Source organism: Belonocnema kinseyi, chromosome 9 (genome assembly GCF_010883055.1).
Source record: "Belonocnema kinseyi isolate 2016_QV_RU_SX_M_011 chromosome 9, B_treatae_v1, whole genome shotgun sequence".
Taxonomy (NCBI): domain Eukaryota; kingdom Metazoa; phylum Arthropoda; class Insecta; order Hymenoptera; family Cynipidae; genus Belonocnema; species Belonocnema kinseyi.
This window is the reverse complement of record NC_046665.1, coordinates 87213652-87237178: the sequence shown is the minus strand read 5'-3', so window position 1 is coordinate 87237178 and position 23527 is coordinate 87213652. Positions and strand designations below refer to the sequence as shown.

The 23527-nt window shown below is 29.7% G+C and overlaps 1 protein-coding gene across 5 annotated transcripts in view; it reads right to left on the bottom strand.

Annotated features, from left to right (window-relative positions):
- Positions 1 to 23527, bottom strand: part of LOC117179404 (stress-activated protein kinase JNK) — a 473020-nt gene that overhangs the window by 42045 nt on the left and 407448 nt on the right. For all 5 annotated transcript variants that reach the window (XM_033371160.1, XM_033371161.1, XM_033371162.1 and 2 more), the window contains one exon: positions 20969 to 21016. The gene's annotated coding sequence lies outside the window, so the exon portion shown is untranslated. The remainder of the gene's footprint in view (positions 1 to 20968; positions 21017 to 23527) is intronic.

The window sequence follows — 23527 nt, the reverse complement described above, 5'->3', positions numbered from 1 at the left end:
TTTTCTATTGAAAAATCCACTTTTTGGTTGAAAATTTATCTTTCTTAGTTGAAACATGATCTCTTTTAGATGGAAATTGATCTCTTTAATTGAAAATGTACCTATTTGATTCAAAAATCGCTTTTTGGTAAGAAATTTATTTTTAACTGAACAGTTCACTATTTCAGTAAAAGATTTATCATTTTAGTTCAAAACTCACCTAAAAGATTAAAAAATTACATCGACCCACCAGGTTTTTTTTCGGCGATCCACCTGCTGAATACGAGCCGTTATCATTGCTTATTTACCTGTTAGACTCGGAGACAGAGGAACATACTTGAGTCTCGTAGAATAACTCAAGATGCTATTCCTGCGATAGAAACCAAAATATGTCTTCAGGTATGCCAACGACACTTGCGTCAACATGATGCGATGGAAGTGATAATAATGCTCAGACATCAAGCAAGAAGAAAATGTTATAACAACACGAGTTCAAAGCAGATACTATTATAGTTTTGACAGTGTTAACGACCCACTTGATGGAACCTGAATATCTTCCCATCGTTGTTATACAGATTATTCTTAAAATTTTCAAATTTTAATACAAATTTAAAAAAGTGGGTGTAAGCAGTAGATAAGTAAGGAGAGTTTTAATGCAAGATTCCTGTTACCGACATGTTACCGACATCGATACCATTCCACAACTCAAATGGTTTGTGTCCATGCTAAGTTTCTGGCATATTCTCTGAGGCAACAGATTATATAAAATTATATCGCGCAATTGTGAGTGCCGAATTTCGCGTAAACAACTAAGTTCTTTATTATCCCAATTATTAAAGTTATAAACAAAACAAGGGAATCCCCGTTTTTCCTATAACTACATTAAGATAATAAGCGACCTTGAAGCTGTTTAGGCAAAATTTATTATTCAAAATTGAGCAATATGACTTTATGACGTCATCGGTAACCTTTGAGAATATTCTCGAACCTCAGCAAGGACAGGAACCACTTGAGCTGTGGAATGGTTTCGATGTTGGTAAATGTGGATGCCAGGAATCTTACGTTAGAAATTTCCTTACTTCCGTTACCCTTCCCATTTTGGTATAATCCAAAAGAAGCGAATAACTGATTTTATTATTTTTGTTTAGTTTTAAATTTAGAATATAGGGCTCGGAGCTACTACAAGACTTAAAAAAAGACGCATTAGTCGCATATTTACAAACAAAGTCGTAAGGAATAAAAAAAAATACAACAAAGAGTCATATCTAATGTATTCTTTGCAGAATCAAAAGAAACTTTAAGAGTTAAAACAACCGTGTAACAATAGGTATTCAAGTTAAAGGATTTTGACTCTTAGTTTGAAATATTATTTTCTAAACTGTTGAAGTTTTCAACTTGGATCAAGGGATCCTTTAAGAATTTCCAAAGATTTCAAGTGATTTTAGGGTATTTCGAGGAATTCCGCAATACTTAAGTATTCTATAAAATCTCTAAGGATTTCAAAAAATTTCAAAAACTTCTAGAAAAAAAATCCTGAAAAATTTGGGAATCCTACAGAATTCTTCGAAATCCCTTGAATTTTTTATATATCTTGAAATCCTTTAGAATCCTTGTGGAATTTTCTGAAATCATTGGAAATTTAATAAAATCCTGAAATCTTTTAAAATTCCTTGAAATGGCTCAAAATCCTGAAAAATCTTCATAATTTCTAGGAATAATTTTTTATTTAATTTCATTTCATTTACTTTGGAAAATTTACTAGAAATCCCTTGGAATCTTTAGAAATCCTATAAAATTCAATTAAAATTTGAATATCTCTTGCAATCTTTTAGATTACCTTAAAATCTTTTTAGATCTTTGGAAAAAGTTAGAATCTATTTCAAAATATAAATCATTTAAAATACCTTGAATATAAATTAAATTAAACTCATACAATAAATTCCTTTTTTGTACATTCTCATCCTAATAAGAAGGTATTGGTTTTATGTAAAATTTCACTTGGTCGGTCTTCATCAAATCTCCACGTTTTGAGACCCACTGAGTCAGAAAAAATGATTTTTACGAAGGTGTTTGTGTGTATGTAGTCTGTATTCTGTAGGCACGATAACTTTCGAAAAAATGATCAGATTGGATTCTGCTTTAATACACTTTTTTAAAGCCTTCAAAATTTTTAGGAACACATTTTTTCAAGATTTCAAAATTCTATCTACGGTTATTCATAGTACTCAGAAAATCAAACAATTTATTTCTATGACTTTTTTCTGTAAAAAAAATGATCAGAGTTAGAACATTTTCAAAATCCAAAAAAAAACAAACTAAAATGAACATTTTAAGCGAAGTAACGCATGATATGAAAAAAAGTGAAGAAAAGAAAAACGTTGATTTTTGAAAGACCTACAAGATCATAAAAACAACTTTTCTAATTTGGTCGAAAAGTTGAACATTCCAAATTTGATCGTACCAAAAATAATGAAAAATCAAAAAATTCTATTTTTTGGTCAAACTATGCGAGATAGGAAAAAAATAAGCTAATATTGCGCACCCTGGAAAGACCTACAAATTTGTAATGAATCACTTTTCGATAGGAGGCGTAGTTTTTGTTTATAAACGTAAAAAGCAACATTAAAAATTAAAAAATTAACAAATTTTGGACTAACGTCACAAGCTACGAAAAAAATGAGACAAAACTTGTTTATCCAAAAAAGAGCTATAATTTTTAATAGGACACGTAGTTTTTGCTTAAGTCGTAAAAAATAAAATTCAAAATAAAAAATATAAATTTTTGTTGTTGAAAAAACGACATAATACGAACTAAAATTAACAGACAAAAGTTGTTCGTCTAAAAAGATCTATAAATTTATTATTAATCATTTGTTCGTTAGGACGAGTTTATTTTCTTTCAATCGTAAAAAATAAGGTTAAAAATAAAAAAATTAAATTTTTGGAAAAGGGCAGAAAAGACCAAAGAGGACAAAGGATCCTATATAGGACCCTATATAGGTTCCTGTATTAGACCATATGCAGATGTACAATAGTTTTTCTTTAATCGTAAAAAATAAGATTGAAAACAAAAAAAAATATAAAAACAAGGAAATAAGAATTAGTATGATTCAATTTTTATGTATATCATGAATTGTAATGATATAAATTGATTGAAAAAAAAAATTAAATTTTTGGAAAAGGGTAGAAAAGACCAAAGAGGACAAAGGATCCTATATAGGACCCTATATAGGTTCCTGTATTAGACCATATGCAGATGTGCAATAGTTTTTCTTTAATCGTAAAAAATAAGATTGAAAACAAAAAAAATTATAAAAACAAGGAAATAAGTATTAGTATGATTCAATTTTTATGTATATCATGAATTGTAACGATATAAATTGATTGAAATGATACATGTTTCAGCGCAGCTTAGAATGCAATATAAAGCAAAATACGAAACAAATATTAAAATAATCATAATAAATACAATTTGTGCTTTATTTTGCAATATTTGAATAAGCAATTCTAGGAAGAGTTACATAAAAAATGGATTATATTTGATATAAAAGTGTTATGTATAATGTAGAAAAGTTGACATTTTAGACAGAATCGAATGCGAAGCACAAGGTACCTGATGAGAATGTGTTCGTTAAAGCCGAAAGGGCTTTAACACAAGAGAGTTCACAATCACAAAATTACAGTTGTCGGTCTGTTGAACTTTGTTTTTGAAAAGTCTGTGCACGAATGCGGCAGAAATGCAAAGACCGAGCGCGGAGTGCGATAGCCATCAGTCGCGTCCCATAGGTGCGCTCGAACTCTCAAGCTAAGCTCTTTTGACAAAAGAGAATTCACAATCACAAAATTACACTGATGGATGTTTTGAGTCTTAATTTTAAAAGGGATGCGCTAAAATGTGCGAAAATATAAAGATCGAGTGTGAAGCGCAATATAAATACAATATCGAGGGCGAAGCGGCAGAACCGACAGTCGCGCGCCTTAGGCGCGCTCAAACTTGCGAGCCACGCGCGCAGCGCAGGACGAGCATGTGCCCGCTTAGCAGGCAAATTTTTTAAAATTGAAATCCTTGAAGATTTAATAAAATTCTTAAACCTTTCGAAATCCCTTGAAATGCCTTTAAAAATCACGTGAAATTTGAAGACTTGCTAAAAATCCCTGAAAATCTATGATTATTATTATACAAAATTCTTTAAAGTCCCTTAAATATTTGTACATCACTTGAAATACTTTAGAATCGCTTCGAAATCTCATGAAACCATAGAAGATTTAATAAAATCCTTAAATACTGCCGAATTCTTTGAAATCTCTAAAAATCCCTTAAAATTGTTATACATCTCTTGAAATCTTTTAGAAAACTTTAAAAGCCTTTGAAATTTTTGTAAAATGTAACAATCTTTTCAAAAAAGTATAAGTCATTTAAAATCCTTTGAATATAAATTAAATGAAACTTATTAATTAAATTTCTCTAGAAAGTTTATCTCTAGAGAAACGACTCTATATCAGGTTTTAAGTGATTTTAAGGTATTTCAAGAAGTTCACAATATTTGAAGGGTTTTATTAGATCACCAAAGATTTCAAGATTTTTTTAAAAAGAATTTTAAAGCATAATTTTAATTTAATTTATATTCAAGAGAATTTAAATTATTTATACTATTTTCAAATGAATGTTTACGTTTTCCAAAGATTACCAACGATTTTAAGAGATTCGAAAACTAAATTACATTTTAAAGTATTTCTAGCCATTCCTAATATTTTTAGGGTTTTAAGGCATTTTAAAGAATTTGACAAGATGGAAGGATTTTATTAAATTTCTAATTATTCCAGAAAATTTCAAAGGGATTCTTAATGATCTCAAAGTCATAAGAAAATTCAAGGGATTTCAAAAGAAATTTGTAGGATTTGTAAATATTTCAAAGGCTTTTTAGCGATTCTACATATTTCAAGTGATTTAGACGTATTTCAGGAAATTTCACAAGATGTAAAGAAGTTTATTAAATTTTGAAGTTTTTCGAAGAATGTTTTGTGTTTTCCAAAGATTCAGGAGATTTCCAAAAGGGATACTAAAGGATTTCCAAGAGATATAAAAAACTTAAAGGAATTTTAAAAAGATTGGTAGGATTTGCAAATATTTCAAGGGATTTTTAGAGATTCTACAGATTTCAAGTAATTTTAATGAATGTTGAATTTGGTAGGATTTTCAGATTTTAACGAAATTCAAACAATTTTACAGGATTTAAGCTACTTTATGGAACCTTCAATTATTTTTCCGATTTTCGCAGTTTTTATAAATTTCAAGGGAGTTCAACAGATTTCAAGATTCCAAACATATTGATGGACTAAAAAATATTTCTAAAGGTATCAAGGGATTCTAAGAGATTCAAATGTAAAATTTAATTTAAATTTCAAGCTATACAAAGGATATCAAGAGAATCCACAAATTTTTCTAGTGTGAAGATTCTTGGTACGGAATTCCTATTTCTTTTACTTCAACATGGGATTATGAGTGATCTAAAATTAATCGTTTTTTTCTAGTTTCTCTACTTTTTAAATGAAATCCTTCAAAATTTTTATATTATTTATCAAGTACAGATTATTCTAGTGAACTCTTACATATTCAGAGGGCCGCGAATCGTTAAGATTCAGATATTCCAAGTCTTTAGGGGCCCCCACCTCTACCACGAGTCGTGGGATAATTTTGTTAAACGAGGTTCATTGGCTGCCCCTCTCCTACCACGATCTTAAAGCCTTTTATTAATTGGTCAGCCACTAACGCGCACGATGCCGTACAGGAGCAGTACTGGAAGATGAAGAAGCTTCGTCTTTTGGAATATCCGAGCATGGGGGGCTTGAAATAAGTGACAGTCCACTGTAATTGTTTTCTATATAATCATTTTATATAATGAATTATGTATAATGAGTAACCTATAATCTATTGAATCTTTGCAATTTTATGCAATATTTTTCTGTCGCAAATAAAACATTTTTGCAATCCCATGCAATCTTGCAATCTAATGTACGTCAAACGTACAAGTAATTAACCCCTCGGGCCACTTTGATCTAACATCTTGGGTTAACACAAAGCTAAACTGAAATTTCAAAGATAGCGTATTTAAATTCATGACTTCAGGTGGATATCAACGTTTAGAAAGAACTTTAGTTAAAAGTTTTGAACTAAACTTTTCAAAATCAGAATATTAAAGCCAGATTACCCACAGGAGAAATTTATGAAACTTGAAACATAAACTTCGTAAAAGTAAAGAATTTTTATGAAGTTCTTCGCCAAAAATTTTAGTTGCATCATCAGTAGTATAAACTCTTGTCGTATTTTAGTTCAAAATTCATCTCTTCAGTTCAAAATTTAAATATTTGTTTGAAAATTCGTTTTTTTTCGAAAAATCAATTCGTTCAATTAATAATGTTACTATTTCATTTTCGGTTACAAATGAATTTTTTCTTCATTTAAAATTCAACTATGTGAAAATTCAATAATTTGTTTAAAATCTAATGTACTTAATTGAAAATAAAACAATTATGTCAAAAGGAATCCTTTTTGGTTGAAAATGCAACTGTTCCTTAAAAAATTCGTTTGATGAAAATTCATTTTTTTAGAGGTTCCTAATTTTAGTAGAATATTCATCTATTTGATTGAAAATTTTAATATTTGGTTGAAAATTCGTTTTTTTTGGGGGTAAAACATTAATTTGTTCAACTAAAAATGCACCTATTCTATTTTTAGTTTAAATTATATTTTTGTTGTTTAAAATTCAACCAGTTGTTAAAATATAATATAATGCATTAAAAATTAAACAATTTTGTTTAAAAAGTAACTTCTACGGTAAAAAAATCAAATACTTTGTAAAAATTGCGTCTTCTTCATTGAGGATCGAACTATTTTCTCGTAAATACGTATTTTTTTGGTTAAAATATTCACTATTACATTTTGCATTGATAATTCATCTCTATGGAAAACTTTAATCTCATTTGTAGAAAAATTAACACTTTTATTAAGAAAGCCACTTTTGTTTAAAGATTCTTCATTCTAGTTGACAATTTATCTCTTCGGTTGAAAAATTAAATATTTGGTTAAAAATTCATTTCTTGTGTAAAACATTCATTTTTTTAACTGAAAGTTCAACTATTCTATGTTTGGTCCAAATTGTACACTGTTAAAAATAATATCAAATTTAATATGCCCATGTGTATTAAAATTAATATATCAAGCATATAAAATCGCCATTAAGGGCGACTATAGTAAATTTCATATACATTCATGTTAATAATCACTTACAAAAAAAATCAGATAATTCCATTTTTTACAAATTCAAAATATGTTTAGCAGTAATTTTCGATCGTAAATAGTGAAACATGATACCTTCTCCCTGCTAATCAGAAATAAAATTGTATTTTCGGTCAAAAAGTCCAATTAAGTAAATAAATAATAGACCTAACCTAAAATTAACTGTCTTCGCCTTAAATTTTGACTATTTAGAGCGAAATTAGGAAAAAGTTTTATCCGTACATTGCACTTTCATAATAAATAACAATTCAGTCGACAAATTCTAGATTATTAATTTAGTTAAATTTAAATTTAATACACAGATTAAATTTAATACACATATATGTTAAATTCACTACACCAATGTATGTTAGATTTCAGTAGCGGTATAGTGCATATTTGCTTCACTCACATGTACATTAAACATCGTACAGATTTTTCTAACAGTGCTTTGTAAAAATGTTATCTTTTCGATTGAGGATTGAAATATTTTGTTGAAAATTCGTCTTCTTGGTTGGATATAGCAACTATTACATTTTACGTTAAAAATTCGTCTCTTTTGGTTAGAAATTATTTGTAGAAAAGTCAACAATTTTGTTAAAAAGTGACTTTTTGCTTGTTGAAGTTTGATTTTAAAATTATTCATTAGTACCTTTTTATTGAAAACGCGTTTTTTAATTCGGAATTTATTTTTTAACTGAAAACTGAACTATTCCAGTTGACCCTCATAATTTAATTCAAAACTCATCGCTTTTGTTGAAAATTCTTTTATTTTTTTAAATTATAGTTTTGACTAAAAATTTAACTATTACATTTTTGGTTGAAAGTTGATGATTATTAGCTGAAAATTAAACTGTTTGGTTGAAAATCTATCTTTTTTAGTAGAAAATTTATCTCTCTGATTGAAAACTTTCCTAATTGACTGGAAGATCGTTGTTTTTTGGTTAGCAGTTTATTTCTTAACTGAAAATTTTACCATTCAAGTTGAAGATTCATTATTATAGTTCAAAATTCATCGCTTTTGTTGAAAAATCTTTGTTCTTTAAATTAATTTTCAGCTGAAAACTTTAACTATTCAATTTTTAATGGAAACTTTAATATTTTTAGTTGAAAATTCAACTGATTGGTTGAGCATTCCTCTTTTTCAGTTCAAAAATCATCTCTTTGGTTGAAAAGATTGGTATAGAATGTCTAAACTTACAGTAGCCAATTTTTCATCTGGTATCGAGAAAATGAATATCCCTGAACTCGAAATAATGCCTTTGGAAGTAGAAATCAATGTTAAGAAAGAACTTTACAAAAAAAATCTTGGGCTAAGCTTTCCTGAATCAAAATACCAGAGCCAGATTACTGACACGAGAAATCGATTAAACTTACAACCTAAACTTTGTAACCAACAACACTAAAGATTTTTATGGCATTTGTCCAGGAAACTGTAGTCTTACAATCAGCAGTAAAAGAAAGCGCGTTAATTGAAGCTGGTAAATGAGTTTTTAAAGAATTTATTTCCCTGTAGAAGAGGGTGTTCTTTAAGTGAGAAGACGAGCGAGGCAAGTACCTACTGGCCGAATCGGCTGTAAGTCGTTAAGGATAACTATACCTACCGAGTTGTGAATAGGGTTGGCCGCTCAGCTCGAAGGAAGCAATCTAGGTCATCTCGTCTCCCTCTTTACAATGCTGGAAAGAATAATAAAAGTGTAGGAAAGCCTACGCCCTGGTTCCGATCGATGAGGTGAATGCCCCACCTAGCATAGGGGCGCAAATGTCACGTGGCACTTTGTCTTTTCGCAGCATCCTAATCCAAGATTTCCTACCACGGATTCATTGTGATAGGCTTCTAGGGCTCGCAAATTAAGTTGCTCGATTTCATTGAGAGATGAGAAAACAGGATTGAGAGGCCAGATATTCTAGGAATGTGTAGAGTTGTTGGTTTTCTTTGCATTTCTCGATATTCCAATTTAATTGCTACCTACAATGAACATTTTTAAACTGATCCAGTGAAATTGTCACTAGTTGAATCAGTATTCTGAATTATCACTGGTAAACCAGTTATGCTCCAAAAATGTCTGGATAAATCAGTAAGTGACTCAAATAATACAGCGTTATTGAATATACTAGTAAGGCCCAATGATAGATTTAACCTCCAGTCGTCTGGTGGGGAAGCCACTGACCACTTGTGTTTGACTTTCAGGAACACTGATGAAACCAGTGACGGAATTCCACTCAGTGCACCAGTGAAATATCACTGATTTCCAGTGGAATATATCTAGATGAAACAGCCAGAAATGTGTCACTGACAATCAGTGAGATTTAACTGGTTTACTCAGTGGAATTCCGTCACTAGTTTATTCAGTGAGATTTCAGTAATTCAATCAGTGGAATTCATTCACTGGTTTATACACTGGTAGTACTGGTTAATAAATGAGGACCAAGCTGCAATATAATAGGACTTAATATGCTGAGACTAATTGTAGAATGGTCCGTGATAGTGATCCCAGAGAAGTAAAAGACGCCTTCTGGAACACTTTAAATGACCCAATAAATAGTTTGCGAACACGGGGAAAGAATAATTCTGCTAGGAGATATGAACGGATGGGTGGGCATTCAAAATCAGGATACATAAAGAGTACTATAGGTAATTTTGGAGATCCAAGAACAAACTATAACGGAGATAATTTAGTTGGTCTATGCTTAGAAAGGGGTCTGTTTGTATTACAAACAGTCTGTTCTTACAAACTGTCTGTATTACAAATACTTGGTTTAGGCATAAAATGATTCACATGTACACCTGGTCAAAAGGAAATAGCCACAGTATAATTGACTTTGTTGTCGCGGATGAAAGACTAAGAGAGTTAGTCAAAGATGCAAGGGTCATGAGGGGTTCTGAATGCAACACTGATCATTAGATTCTGATCTACAAAATTAACTTAGGTCTGGGATGGAGAAAAAAGAGAACCAAGAAAACAAAACAAACGCGAATCAAAATTGAGAACCTATAGAAACTGGATGTGCGAATAGATTTCGAAAATAAGATAATCGAAAGCATAGGTAGGGCAACATGGGAGAAGCTTATAAAAAACAAATATATAAAGGGCGCATAGACTATGATCGGGGATTTCATTGTCAGGTATGGGATCGGAGTGTGTAGTACCTCGGTTATAGGAAGAATGTCTGGTGATGCGTGGTGGAATGATGAAATTCAGGCTGCACAAAAAGCAAATAAAGAAGCGTAAAGGAGAACTTTGAACATCGCAGGTCTTAGCGATGAGAACAGAAATAGAAGTATAAATATTTACAGGCATAAAAAGAGAATACTCAAATGCTTAATTAAGGAAAATAAAGATAAATATAGAGCAGAAGAAGAGAAAAAAATACAAAACAACTTTGAAGGAAGCAAGAAACTGCGTTATAAAAAAATGAAGACAACTAGATAGATGCATAACTAGAAAGATGATAGATGCATAAACGAAACTAAGAAGTTTATTGGTAGATCAGGGCTCCTGATCAGAAGTACAAATACAGTGAAACTCTTCAATAGCCCTAGCTTCTTTAGCCCTTCCGAGAATTGACGCCGCGCCACAGGTTGGTATAACAGGGGCTGCGTGGGGGCAGCGGGGTCTGCGGCTGTCACTCAGACGTGCACTGAAGCATAAACAAACAAAAGCGCATCGGGCTATGATGAGTTATTTACCAACTACCATCATCCCCAAAATCGCCGCAATAGCAGAGTTTCACTGTTATCAAATAAAGCTAAAATGGCAATACATAATTCTATATTTGTACCGACTATACTATATGGTAGCGAGACGTGCAAAAGAGACGTTAGCAGACACATGGGACAGAAATCATTTAAGATGTTTCGGGCATGTTGAGAGAATGAAAGAAAAACGACTAACGAAACAAGTGTATGAAGGTAAAGTAAATGGCAGCGTACCCAGAGGCAGACCGCGGGAAGAGCCTGCATGCAAAAATGCATGGACGTAAAAGAAGTTAGAGAAGTAACAGTAGAATTCTAGATCAATCTACAAATTTTATATCCCTTCCTCACATTACTCCCTTCCCCATCGAGTGAGTCACGCCTACATTGAAAAGGAAATGGCTTAATGGCGTAAAAAAAAAGTATAATCAGTAACACTCTTTTAGTTGAGTTACTTACTGGTTCAGCCAGTCTAAAATCGGAAAATCACAGGTTCACCAGTCATAATTCAAAATACTGATTAAAGTAGTAACAATTTTACTGCTTCAGTTTAGGAGAGCAACAAGTATTTTAAACTTGCTACTTTTAATGTACCTCGCAGCAAGTCCATACGAAATAAAATAAAGTGAGTGTTGTAAATAGAATCAATAAATGGAGGCGTATAAACTAAATGTCTGATCGTTCCTCTTTATAGACTAATTTATTACGTTTGTTTTATGAAGACCTGAGATCTGATACGACGTGAAGCCGCTTTAATGTCGCATTAAAGTGTCATAAATGTTTTGCAGGTTTACAAATAAAATCAGCCGATACCAATAAAATGTTGACACAGATCTGTGAAAAATATATATGCTTATTAATATACTCGTTTCTATCAATCAAATTGATTTTTCTTCTTCATGTCATCAAATGACCAATTTTTAAAGAAATCTTGAGGAATTGGAAACTGGTCAGGAAAGTCAGGAAATATTAAGGAAAACCTGAAAGAGTCAGGTAATTTTCAATAAACTGAATTTGAACCCAAAGTTCATACAAAATTGAAACTTGAAATACAAATTTTTATTCAGTAAGAAATGAAATATAGTTTTATTACAAATTTTTCTTTAAATACAAAATTTCAGAAACTAGTTCTTGTATTAATTCCACTTATTTTAATTTGAAATAGACCCAGACAGTATATTAAATTGGAAGATGAACTCTTAAATCAATTATAAAATTCCAGCCTCTCGCAAAATTAATCCTATTTCTTTATATTTTTTAAAACTAATTATGTATGTGATTCATTAATGACAATAGTTAGAATAAATTAGGCTGCAAATCCCTGCTGTAATAATTTTATTAATATCGTTGACATTATAATAAATAAATAATTCATAAATATATTATTTAATTTATTTGATATTAAAGATTAATTAATTACACAGCCACACAAAAAAAGTGTGCGGATCTGGTAACAAGACACACGTATTCCTATGGATTTTGGGGCGCTGAATTCAAATTCGGTATCAAAAATCACCCATCACGTCATGGTTGAGCCTCAACCTCAAAAAATTACGAAAAATCATGCACTAATGCAAATAAATTTCAAAATAATGCAAATGATGCAAATTTTCACTTCAAAAACATGTCGACAACTGTGAAGGATCAACCCTTGCTTGATATCAACTTATTTAACATAACTTTACGCAACAGAACCTGAACTCACCTAACCTGAATTAACAGAAATTTATTGAACTATACGTAAAGCTCTGGACGCATATTTTCCCAGTAGCAAATGTGTGCTACATCGAATGGGTCAACTCGAGCCTAACCTAGAAATAAATCTAACATAGCCTAACCTAACCTAACCTCACGAAACACAATTAAACTAATTGTGTTGTCCCGTTCTGTTTGCGGTACCGTTTGAATCAGCTTGGGCTTAACCTGCAAAGAGGTCAAACCTATCCTAACCTAACAAAACCTGACCTAACCTAACCTAGCCGAATGAAATTCAACCACACGTGTAGCTATGTAAGCGTACGGTTCTCAGTCTTGATTGTGTGCTATATTTAATAGGTTAACTCGATCTTAACCTACAAATGAATTTAACTTAACAGAACCTAACGAAATTTTGCTTAACGCAACACAACTTAACTTAAGTGTTCCCGTTGTAACACAATAAAATTAATTTCATTGTACCACAGGTGGTTCAAAATTTAGACACACATTACTTATTTGAAGAAACTTAGATTCTACTTGTAGTTCTATGTTTCTTCAAATGAGTAATGTGCGCCTAAATTTTGAACAACCTGTAGTACAATGAAATGAATTTTATTGTGTTACAACGAGAACACTTAAGTTAAGTTGTGTTGCGTTAAGCAAAATTTCGTTAGGCTCTGTTAAGTTAGATTCATTTATTGGTTAAGATCGAGTTAACCTATTAAATATAGCACACATTTAAGACTGAGAACCGTACGCTTACATAGCTACACGTGTGGATGAATTTCATTCGGCTAGGTTAGGTTAGGTCAGGTTTTGTTAGGTTAGGATAGGATAGGTTAAACCTCTATGTAGGTTAAGCCGAAGCTGAATGAAACAGTACCGCAAACACAACGGGACAACACAATGAGTTTAATTGTGTTACAGGAAGTTAAGTTAGGTTAGGTCAGGTTAGGTTTTTTTAGGTTAGTATAGATTTGACCTCTTTGCAGGTTAAGCCCAAGCTGAATCAAACGGTACCGCAAACACAACGGGACAACACAATCAGTTTAATTGTGTTTCGTGGGGTTAGGTTAGGTTAGGCTAGGTTAGATTTATTTCTAGGTTAGGCTCGAGTTGACCCATTTGATGTAGCACACATTTGCTACTGGGAAAATATGCTTCCAGAGCTTTACGTGTAGTTCAATAAATTTCTTTTAATTCAGGTTAGGTGAGGTCAGGTTCTGTTGGGTAAAGTTATGTTAAATAAGTTGATATCAGGCAAGGGTTGATCCTTCACAGTTGTCGACATGTTTTTGAATTGAAAATTTGCATCACTGGCATTATTTTGAACTTTATTTGCCTCAGTGCATGATTTTTCGTCATTTTTTGAGGTTATGACTGAAACACGAGGTGATGGGTGATTTTTGATACCGAATTTGAATTCAGCGCCCCAAAATCCATAGTAATACGTGTGTCTTGTTACCAGATCCGCACACTTTTTTTTGTGTGGCTGTGTTATTAATTATTCAAGAATAATAAAAAAAACTATTTTCAATATTTTGTTATGACAGTTTCATCATATATACATGTGTTTTTAACATATATAATGCAAAATTAAATTATTATTTAAATCAATAACTTCTGTAGTGGTTCTTCTTGTTGTAATAACTCTTCAATTATTAATCAATGATCAATCGATTAAACCAAAGAAATTAAGAACTATATTTTAATTTTTTGTTCGAAATCTTTAAAAACTTAATGTTTCTTTTCATTTTTGAAATTTTCAAATATTTAAATTATTTTTGAGAAAAACGAAATACGTGAATTTTCCACACAAAAAAAGACGAATTTTTATTAATTTTTACGAAATAGTTCTATTTAATAAAAAAACAGAATTCTGAACAAAAAATGTCAGCCGATATTTAAACTTAAAAAGATTATAATTTTAAATAAAAAAGAGTTGAATTCTACCAAAAAGATTATTTGCATCCACGAAAATTAGCTTTTTATAAAAAAGATGAACTTCTAACAAAATACATGAATTTTCAACAATAAAAAAATCCATTAATAACCAAAATTTTTTTTAAAAATCAGTTTAACAAATTACAGTTCAATTTACCCAGAAAATATAAATTTGAAAAAAATTTAAATCTTTAACTCAAAAACTTAACCTTCAACAAAGAGATTTCAGTTCTAACGGAAAAGGGGAAGAAAAATCTTTAAAAATCTTTTCAGATGACTAGAATCATGCTTAAAATGTTGGAAAATCTTTTAAAATGAAAAAATCTTCTTAAAAACTTTAAGCTATTTTCGAAATTTTTAGAAATCTTTTGAATTTTTTAAAAATTCTATTTAAAAATTAATTCTTCAAAAAAGAAAATCATTCATCATTTTCCAATTTTCCAAGTATCTTTTAAAATAATGCGAATTTTTTCTTAAATTTAAAAAAGATTTCGTAAAATTGTCAAAAGTTTTTAAAATTATATTTTTCGTTTTCGATTTTATCAATATCATTATAATGAATTTTAATTTACTTAATTTAAATTTTTAAATATTTAATTAAAATAAAATAAAATTTTTTTAATGAATTTAAAAAAAAAACAATTGAAAATCTGAGAAATTCTCGGTGACCACAAATTGAGATTTTTCCTACAACTTTACTAGGTGATGCCATGAGATAAAAGTCAACGTACAAAATTCGAAAAATTCTTAATTTTTTGTTTAAACTTCTCACGTGGTACATTTTCTTCTGATGGGTTAAAAAAATTTCTATTGGGGGTCATTCAACGCGGAATTTCATAAACTTTGTAACGGTTTTCTAAGAAAGTTATTTGCTTCTTTTTCAACAAATATTTTATTGGATTTGAAATGTGGTAAAATGTGATTTTTTAAGATGATTATAAAAGGACGATTTAAATTATGAAGGTCAAACATAGAAACAAATTTAAGCTCAAAAGAGTTGGAAATTAAATAAAATATTGATCGGAAGTAGGGGCGACTTAAGATGAAATAAATGTCGCTTGCCGCTATTCACCACCTGCCACAGATTGCATAATATTGCATGAAGACAGATAACGAGATTTGAACGACCGAGTCCGAAATTCGCATAGATACACATTCATGCCATCCATCCGCATTCCTGTAAGTGACATTAGACAGGAAAACAAATTTGTTGAATTCACAGTCGGCTCTTACAACTTACCGTAATTACTCACAATCTTCACACTACTTCAGAAGTAAAAACAGACCTCAGAGGCACCTCGGATATCAAAAATTATGTAAACAGTGTCATAAATTTGAAAAAATAGTGTCCAATTTTTTTCAAGCTTTAAACTTATGCTTCATCCCAACTTAAAAGTGTACAGTCCGAAATTAAAAAGTGTTTAATGGAAAATTAACTTTATGTTCCAACAAAAATTTCCTGTTTTTTAACCTAACATTTTGAAAGCTTCAATTAAAAAATGTTATTCTTACTCTATTCACTATGAAAATTAAGTTTGAACTGAATTAATAGAACTCAATAAGATACTAACAATTTTTGGTTAAGAGTTCAATCTTTTCGGTTTAAAAGTCTATTATTAAATTTTTGTTGAAGAATTATTCCTTTTTTGTTAAGAATTTTATAATTTGGTTTAAAACTGAATCATATTGTCGAAAATTAAAAAATATTGTTAATAAATTATACTTCTTGGTTCACAATGTAACTACCGCAAAACGAGGTAAAGCCGCTCATGTGGGGTAAAAATGCTCTCCAATAAATTGGCACCAAATACATTTCAAAATAAAATTTGACAGATCTAGAAAATAAAACAATCGATAATCTTTTATTGTTTGCCCAAGGAACTTTGATATTGAATTTTAAAATATTAATTAGAAGAGGCGCCACTTTACCCCGTTTCACGGTATTTTGTTAAAGATTCGTCTTACTGGATTGAAAACTAAAAAATGTGATTGAAACTTCTTTTTCCTTCTCGGCTGAAAAATGGTATATTATTAAAGATTTAACTATTTTGTTAAACATTCATGTTTTTAGTTAAAAAATTCATCTCTTTCTGTAGAAATTTCACCCTTTCGGTTAAAAATATAATCGTCTGGTTGAAAATGCCAATCGTTCTGTAGAAAACTCGTATTTTTGGCTCAAAAATTTAACAATTTGGCCAAAATTTTAACAATTTGGTAATCAAATTCAGGCTAATTGGTTTCGTATTTATGAATTTTGTTAAGAATTCGTCGTTTTTAGTAGAACATCAATTTCTTTGTGAAAAATGCCAGTTTTTGGTTAAAAATTAATCTGTTTTTGTTGACGATTCAAATATTTTGTTGACAATTCGTTTTTCTTCTTTTTTTTTTAGTTAAATATGACTTTTTTATTATAAATTAAAATTATTTTATTTAAATATAAACTATTACCATTTTTGTTGAAAATTCATGTTTCTAAGGTAGAATGTCAACTCCTTGGTTAAAACTTTCTCAAAAAATAATTTTCTTTGTAGAATTAATTTTTAATTAATTTTTAATTCTTTGTAGAAATAATTTTCTTTGTAGAATTTTAGTTCAAAATGCATTTTTTTGTTTTTTTGAGAAATGAATTTTATTAACTGAAAATTTAACTATTTTGCTGTAATTTCATATTCTCGGGCAAACAATTAAATTATTTTATCGGAAATTTGTCTTTCGGACTTGATAATTGAATACAATTTCTTCCTTTCGAGACTAACAATTTTTTTTCGGTTGAAAATTCAACTATTTTTTAAACATTTATCTTTTCTATTCAAAAATGCATTGCTTTCTCTGGAAATTTCACTTTTAGCTACAAATTTCTCGTCTAAAAATTCAACTGTTTTCTGGAAAATTCTTCTTTTCGGTTAGCAAATTCAACAATAGGTTAGAAAGTTTAAGCTACTTGCTTCTCATTTTTGATTGAATTTTTTTGTTGAAATATCAACCATTTCATTGTTATTAAATATTTATTATGTTGGCTTTTTAAATTTTCGAAATTTTGAACAAAAAAGATTTAACTGCAACCAAAAACCGTTCAACTAAAAAACATGAATTTTTCTAACAAAAGAGATCAATCTTATTTAAAAAAAAGGTTATTTTTGAAGCCAGGAATTCGAATGTTTTAGAGAAAATATGACTTTTAATCCGAAAATGAGCAATTTTCAACAAAAAAGTTAATTTTTATTCAAGAAAGAAAAATTTTCAACGAAAATAAAATTAAAATTTTTAACCAAATAGTTGCATTCAAAACAAAATGGTTGTACTTTCAAGAAACAGAGACGAATTTTCAACAAGAAAATAGAATTTTCGATCAAAAGTAATAACTTTAAACCAGAAATAATAGGATATTCTTATTGGGTTCAATTAATTCAGTTTGCATTAAGCAAAACGAAATCAACATCAAAGTTAAGTTACTTGAAAATGGGGGAAAAATAGAAAATCTTTTTAAAAAAAGGGAATAAAAGGAAGAGAGTAAAGAGTGCAAAGTCTAATACCAAATACCATTTTCATATTGTATATTACTATAGATTCTATACATAGATTTAATCATTTTTCTTTTTTTTTCATCAAATTTAAAACGAGACGCATTAAAGTGATTAAAATGGCCCTTTACGACAAAAAAGTTGACAAAAATAACTTTTTTTTTAAAGTCACTTGCAGAAATAAAAAGATTAAAAGTGAATGTGTGGCGGCCCTGGTAATTAGAGAAAAACGGGCTAATTATAAATCTACAGAATATTTTATTGAAAATAAATATGGTTTTAACTAATCAGATGGATACTAAAAACTATAAACAATTAGCTATTAGTAATTTTTTTCAGTATATATTCAGTGGAAACTAAACATCAAAGAGGTGGAATGTTCATGTTTACAATTTAAAATTGGCTGTGGCTAGATGTGCAATGGACGAATTATTGTTAAATTTATTGTTAAATCTGACAGAAGGTCCTGAAATAGGGAATTTCAGCAATCATTTTCGTATACATATATTCGTAGCCTATTTGTTTTCTCATAGCGTATGCAATTATGCATATTACTCAAACTATATGAAACGTAGAATCTGCGACATTCTTGTCCATTACAATGTTGGACGTCCTCCAATTTTAATACAAAATCACCACCAGATGCTTGGAAATTCATCCCGAAGTGTATAATAGAGTAATCCAAAAATAAGGCTTTTTTGAACAATGAAAACTTTCCTCGTTCTTGTGTTTAAAGTAAAAGTCAAATAATGAAAAACAAGAACACTCTAGAAGAACTCTCTTGAAAAAACTCTCTAGAACTCTCCCTAGACGAATACGATTGATTCGAGACGATATTGAAAATTGCTCGAGAGAACTGTGAAAATTGAATCGAGAAAACTTTGAAAATCGATTCGAGAAAATTGTGAAAACTGATTCAAGAAAACTGTACAAATTGATTCTATAAAACTGTGAAGTCAAATTAGTAGCATCAATTTTCAAATATAGTCGCATAGAATTTTGAAAAAATCTATAAAAGGTCATTACATTAAAGAGAATAAAAAAAGAAGTAATAAGATATTGAATTAACTGAAGTGATGGCTTTTTTAGGAATATAGATTATATAATTCTTGTTGATTTTCAAACATTCTTTGAACAATCAAAAAAATTATTCATTCAGCTGCAAGTATTTTGAATCTGGGTATAAAACATTTCTGTTTGGGCTGTTAAACCTGTCAACTTAAACCTTTTTAAATGAGAGAATTTTATCATTTACATTATTTTTTAACTTCAGAAAGATCAATTCTGAGAAAATTACACTTGAAATTACACAACAATTATGACTTGAAGTTTGGACTGTATAGATAAAATATGAAATTGTTTATTTTTTATTAATTCATACTGCATTTTCAATCCAAAGACGAATTTTTAACAAGAGTTGAGTTTTTAAGTTAAAAAGTTGAATTGTTTAGAAAACAGTTGACTTTTAAACCCGAAAGATTAATTTTCAATGAAATATTTGAATTTAAAAACATAATAACTTTCGTCCGAACAGTTGCCTTTACAACCGAAAACTTGATAACTTTCAAGCCGAAAAGGACGATTTTTTAAAAATAAAATTGATGTACCAACATAAAAAGTTGAATTTACAAGAAAAATATAATTTTTAACGAAAATAGATGAATTTTTAAACAAATAGTTGAATACACAAAATTCAACTAAACAGTCGCATTGAAACCCAAGTGGTTAAACTTTAAATAAAAAGATATCAATTTTTAACAAAATAGATTAATTTCTAACAAAACAATTGAATTTTTAAGAAAGAAGACAAATTTTTCAAAAGACAGTTAAATTTTCAACGAAAAAGTGACTTTTTAAATATAAGACATTAAACCTAAGTCAAAAACAGTTGCGTTTTCAAACAAATAGTTGAATTTTCAAGCCAATAAGATTACTTCTTTAGAGGTCAGTTAAATTTACACCCTCAAATTGAATTTTCAAGAAATAGATCATTTTCAACAATGAAAAAAGATAAATTTGTAACCAAATAGTTAAATAATTTAAAAATAAATTTTTAACCAAACAATTACATTTATAACCAAATAGTATTGCTGGTTCAATTTCAAACCCTTCTTATATAGAATTTTCTAACTTCAATTTTAAAAGTTTCATTGTCATTAAAATTGAAACTAAACAAAGCGAACTTATGAGAAAAACAGAAAAAATTCGATTAGTCGATTTTTTTTTAAAGTGACAAAAAATCGCATTTTTTTGTTAAAGTCGAAAAAATTCGACTAATTCGCATGATCAGAGTTCTGTATACATCAAAGTAGATTCAGTCTTCTCCAAAATTTGCACAAGCCTACTTTTTTTATGCATTAGAACTTAAAAAGATAGATAAAAAAATTTCATAAATGTGTTGCGACCTGTAAAGGGCGAAAAATATTTAATTTATTTTGCATATTAAAAATTTTGGAATTTTAATAGTTTTTTAGCACATCAGGAACCGATGTAAATTGTTTGTTGATAAAATTATAATAAGCATTTTGCGTGAACACTTTCAAGGTCATATTTTAATTTGTCCATGCATTTTATATTGCATCATATAGTTATGAGAAAAATGAGTTTGATTAATTACTTCCTTACAGATAATATATTAAATTAAACAGTAGAAACTTAACCCTGACACGAACCATTTGAGCTGCGCAATGGTCTTGATGTCGGTGACTTAATTATTTGACTTATATTTACAAAAAATCGAGGACACTTTCAAAAAAAGCCTTTTTTGAATCACCCTAGTACATAATGGATGCATAAAAATTCATAATATTTCCACTCATTGAAATCAAAAGTCTTATTGTTATTTAAACTTACCATAAACCAATAACCATTTTGGAGTGTTGGAAAAATTGCAGATCGAATCTGTGGACAGACAAAATAGAACGGTTTTAATAAATGATATTAGATTTAGTTATAAATTTGAATTTTAGTTATTTTTGTAATACAAAATGGCCCACTCAAACCGAGCGAACCACCACATAAACAACAGTACACCTTCACTCCCGAGGTCGCAAGGTCTCGAATGACAGACTATAAGAAAAGTGGCCCTGCGGGACAAAAGCGTCAGAGCGCAGCACAGTGATAAATATGGGAAACAATTCGAGGCACGCGAGGATTTTAATCGAAGGATAAAATTGTTATTTTAATTCTTCTCTAAAAATGCTATATTTAATATTTCCAGTGAGAGAATTTTTATAACTACCCCTATACTTTTTTTAATTAACCATAAAACGGCTTGTCTCAACATCAGTGGAAATTGTTCGAAAATCACGCAAGACTAAAAATATTTTCGGGAATCTACATAAAGATCACTAGGTGTACTATAGGTTTTTTGGATCGCTGAATACGAATTCATCCTCAGAATAACTCCAGCATGTCAAGATTTTGATTAAATTAAGCCGTTTTATGGTTAATTAAAAAATGTATATGGGTAGTTATAAAAATTCTCACTGGAAATATTAAATATAACATTTTTAGAGAAGAATTTAAAAAAATTTATCCTTCGATTAAAATCCTCGTGTGGCTCGAATTGTTTCCCATATTTATCACTGTGCGCAGAAAGGAAAGTTGAAGTAGAACTCAAAGGAGAAAGCTCAACACAGCCCAGCCAAGCCGAGCGAGCCACCATAACACCAGTACCGTTTCCACCCGCGGTCGCAAGGTCTCGAGCGACAGTCAATAAGAAAAGTGACCGCGTGGAACTGAAGCGACAGGGACAATCTCCCAAATAATCACAAACCTTGTTAGAAATAGTAATTTTTCTTGATTATAAACTGACATTAGATTTTAACTAAATTAAATTAAATAGGTTCAAAACAATATAAACAGTTAAAAGGAACTATAAGTTATCAGAATACAGAAATATAAATATAGAATAAAGAAACAAATTGCAAGCTACAAATCGCGCGAATTATAAAATGCAGAAAATATTTGGTATAATATCCCCGACCCGGTTTTCCCGATTCAACTTCGACTTGAACTTTTCGCGGTTTTCCCAGCTCATCATAAATCGAGATTTTGGGATACGAAGAATATTAGAAAGAGATCAGATTTTAGGCTCGGATAGATACCTTCCCCGTGTTGTCTGGGGCACGTGTATCTAATAATAAAAACACAAGCTGTCTAGACGAAAATTACTAAGCGGTGCTACGCCTCAAGGGCCGGGCGTAACTCCCCTATGTGCAACGACTAAGTTCGTGGAACTTTCGCGGTTTCATGTTCAGTAACAGGGGGTCGAGTTAAGGGGTCCAAGGGTAATTTTAATCCCAAAATTCGCCTACGGAGAGACCTCTGCTTACCAAATGGCATACACATGTACACATGGCAAATGTAAATCCTAGTATGGTCTAGTAAGTGAAGGGCGTTGTATGATGAAACCCGAGATTTTAACTTTAACAAGCCCTAAAATTACTCTGTATTACGTTAAGTTACTCCAAATTGCATAGGATTACTTTCAGTTACATGAAATTATAGTGGATTACTCCAACTAAACTCAACACAAGCGAATTTTCAACCAAAAATTATTATTATTCATTTTTCAATCTAGTAGATAAACTTTAAACTAGATAGTTGAATTCTAACAAAAAAAATGAATTTTCTACAAAGAAATTAATAAGTTTAACTCAATAAAAATATATTACAAAACAGTTGACATTTCAATTAAAAAACATAAATTTTCAAGCAAAAGTACAATAAGTACATCTTAATTTTGAAAAATGTTTACCAAAAAAGCTAAATTTCTAACAAAATAGTTGAATTTTCAAACAAAAAATAACTTTCACAAAATCGTTGAAATTATGGATAAATTGTTAACCCAAAATAGAATTCTTACATTTTCAGTTAAAACATTAGTTTAAAAAATAAATAATTTTAAAATAAATAGTTTAATTTTCAATCAAACAGGTGAATTTTCAACTAAAATGATGAATTTTTATCTGCAACTAAAATGGTTAAGGTATCAGTTAAAAAATACGTTTTATACTTATAAACAACAAAATAGTTAATTGTTTCAACGCAATAATCAACTTTTAACAAAGTAGTTAAATTTTTAAGTAAAAAAGATAAATTTTCTACAAAAAATGGAATAGTTACATTTTCAGTTAGAAAATTTAATTTCAACAAAAAAAAAAGAATTTTCGATAAAATAGTTTTATCCTCAACTAAGAAGATAAAGCTTCAAAAAAACAGTTAACTTTTTTACAAAAAGATACTTTTCGACGAATATCTTTGATTTTTAACCAAATTTATGAACTCTTAACCAAATAGTTGCATTTCTAAACTAGAAGATTAATTTTCTACACAAAAAGACAAATTTTTAACAAAATACATGAATTTTTAACCAAATAATTGAACTTACAGCAAAAAAGTTAAGTT